Raw genomic sequence first — 3,602 nt, 5'->3', positions numbered from 1 at the left:
AATAAAAAATAAATAAAAACATGTTATAAAGCAAAAAAAGTGATTCTAGAGTTTTACATGGAAATACTCAAAATTATTAAAATTTGTAGACAGGAAATGTATATTTTTTCAGAGGTTCAACTCATACTTTAGCTCATTTTTAAAAAAATTGTCATGACAATTAGGATTTATCTTGCATTAAATTTAACAAATAAGAATGTCAATATAATATTTTTGTGAGTTAAATCTCATTGATTTTACTTTTGGCTATCTATTCTTCAAATATGTGACTCCATATTTTCCTTAGAGGATTTAAGGATTTATATCAGGGATGTCCCAAAGGGTCAGGAATCTCAGCAATGTGAGTGAAAAGAGAGCAGAGTTAATGTAATTTGAGGCAGTTAATCTGTGACCAGGGGCCAGAAGGTCTAGTCTGCAGAGGCAGCGTCTCCTTGGTGGAACTCTCAGGGAGGCAGAGTCACCTCCCTCTGTCCTTTGTGCTGGGAGACCCAGGAGTTCCAAAACCCACAGGGAGGCCTCAGCGCCTTTGAGAAGACGGACACTAGATTATTTCACAGAAACTCGCTTGTCCAATGACAGAAGAAAATAATATACATGCTATATCTTTTCTCTTGTATAGTCAAACTCTGAAAAAAAACACATTAGAGAAAAAAGAAAGAAAACAGCTTTTTAATACACTGTTTTTCTCTAATTCATGAATCTGTAATATAAATACACATATACTATTTTAATATGGTTTGTTGGTTTTGTACATAAAGTCCATGTTTGTTATAGATATATGAAAATACTTAGAGTAAAAAAGTTAAAATATAAGTTTATCATCCCTAAAATAAGAAATCTTAATAATTTGACATGTATCATTTTTATGTTTGAAAAATAACATAGATATTTTTTAATCAATATTTATTTTGGTTTGCATGTCAAAGTTTTCTGTAAACATTGATTTAACAGCTATATGACTTTTTTTGCCTTTATATAGAATAATTAATAATTTTCCAGTTCTGGATATGCAGGGTTGCATTATTTTGTTTTTAAGGTTGTTTTATTTTTTGGTATAATTTTTTAAGACTGGTTTGCTTTTTCTATAATGAAAAAATTAATTATAACAAAATTATCGATCTTGGTTTTACCTCATTTCCTCTTTTTATTATGAATTAAATTATTACTATTGCAGGCAATATATATATATATATATATATATATATATATGTAATTGGTTTTCAGAGAAGAAAAACCTGACCTATTTTTGCATGAATAACTAGTGTTTTGAGAAAACTTTTATTCTGCATCCATTCTAATATCATTTAGGTGAGAAATTTTTTCTAAATTTTTAAAGAATATATTGAGATATGCATATAGCTACACCTATACTATCTTTCTACATGTTGGAAGCATGCCTTGTGAAATGTGTTCACTCACATTTTTATTTTTATATTTTGCTGAATAAAAAGAAATGTATTTTATCAGTGAAATATCAGATGGCCATTTTTTCACTCAACAAGAAGAACATGTCTTGATCAACAACAGTTAGAAATGTAGGCATAATACAGAAATGAGTAAGTGAAGTGATTGTCATTCTTACATTATTATGACTATGCTAGAGGAGGTAACAGAAGTGGAATTTGTGAAAGGGTCAGCAGAATTTATGGGCAATGATGCATGCTCATATGTACGTAAGTATTTGTGATGGTAATTTTAATGTGCCAACCCCAGTGAGCTAAGGGATGCCCACACAGCTGGTAAAACATTATTTCTGGATGTCCGTTAGGATGTTTCTGGAAGACACTAGCATTTGTGTCAGTAGACTGAGTAAAGAAAATCACCCTCACCAATGCAGGTGGACATCACCCAATCTGTGGAGGGATTGAGTAGAACAAGAAGTCGGAGGAAGGGAGAATTCATTCTGTGTGTTGAGCTGGACATCCATCTTCACCGACCCTGGGACATCGTTGCTCCTGGTTCATGGCCTTTGGACTCAGACCAGGACTTATACCATTGGCTCCCCTAATTTTCAGGGCTTCAGGTGGACTGAATTACACCACTGGCTTTCTTAGTTCTGTAACTTTCTTGGTTCTATAGGACTCCTCAGCCTCCATAATTGATTGTGCAAGCCAATTCTTATAATAAATCTCCTCATATATAAAAAAATTGATAGATAGATGATCGATGGATAGATGACAGACAGGTAGGTAGGTAGGTAGGTGGGGGCTAGATATAAGGTAAGATAAGATAAGAGATGATATGCAAGATAGAAACATGATAATAAGACAGATGATAGGTAGATAGATGATAGATAGATAGATAGAAGATAGATAGATGATAGATAGATAGATGATAGATAGATAGATAGATAGATAGATAGATAGATAGATAGATAGATAGATAGATAGACAGACAGACAGACAGATAGATAGATATAGGACCCAACATGTTCTCTGCGCAGGTGACTAACTTCATAAAATGGAAGAAAGCCCTAATGTTGCAGGGTTGGGGGTTGGTCACCAGATTAAAGCTAACTGAAAAACGTGAAATAACCTTCATGAAGCCCTAACAATATGCATTGATTAGCTTTTTCTGGGTCAAGACTGGACTAGATATGCCAAAAATGAAATGATCATTCAGATGTGAATTTCTCTCATAAATACACAGGATTACATGTATTTTTTTTGAAGCACCATGTTTAAGAGTACAGTTTCAGAAGAATACTGCCAGAAGTTGAATAGTATTATCTCTAGGACAAAGGAAAATGTCTCAATTAACTAGACACCAAAATAGCACTACCCGTCAGCAGATTTTGTTGATGGTGGTGACCTGGATAATAAAAAATATTAGAATGGGGGCCGGCTGAGTGGTTCAGTTGGTTAAGAGCTCGCCCAAGAGTTTGAGCTCTGAGCAACAGCGGTTCTAGTCAGCCCGAGCTGAGCAGCCGCTGAGCTGCCAACAGGTGGCAGGATGGCTCAGCTAAAAAAAAAAAATTATTAGAATGGGATGCTAACACATGTGGTAGGTTACCTCTGGGAAGTCCCTGTCCAGCTGATCTTTGCAGGAGACTGATCTGGGACCGAGGAGGACGCCTACACATTCTGACATGCAGAACTGTGAGTATGGAGGTTTTGACGTCTCTCTCAGCTGTCTAAGGGGCTTTGTCTTTAAACGATTCTCAGACTTCAAGGTTGGAGGACAAATCCCCTTTCAATAACTTGTGGCCTCCTCCGTATGCTTCCAGTATGCACTGGCATGGGACTACGTCAGGTATTCAGAAAGGTGATGGTAAACCAGGTTTTTACAGTGTAATGTTCAAGAATGTAGACAGGTGTAACTTTCTAGTAAATCTCTTGGTCCCTGCATAAGAGGCTTTTCCCAATTACACCTGGGGAATAATTTAAAATATATTGGTGGCTAGAAATGTGGGGAATGTTGTTATGCAGTGGTACAAAAATATTTAGCAAAATAAACACCTGCAAAAGGCAGACCACTGAGCCTAAATGGAGGTGAAAATACTGCAGAAATCCAGAGTAATAATGTGTTTTGGTGTTTCCTCTATGCTTTTAGCAGGGAATTATATGAAAAGATAAACTCACAAAATAATGAGTCTATTTGTA

The sequence above is a fragment of the Hipposideros armiger genome, unplaced genomic scaffold, assembly GCF_001890085.2.
Source record: "Hipposideros armiger isolate ML-2016 unplaced genomic scaffold, ASM189008v1 scaffold_445, whole genome shotgun sequence".
Classification (NCBI taxonomy): Eukaryota; Metazoa; Chordata; class Mammalia; order Chiroptera; family Hipposideridae; genus Hipposideros; species Hipposideros armiger.
The sequence above is the reverse complement of the archived record's forward strand: the minus strand, read 5'-3'. Positions refer to the sequence as shown.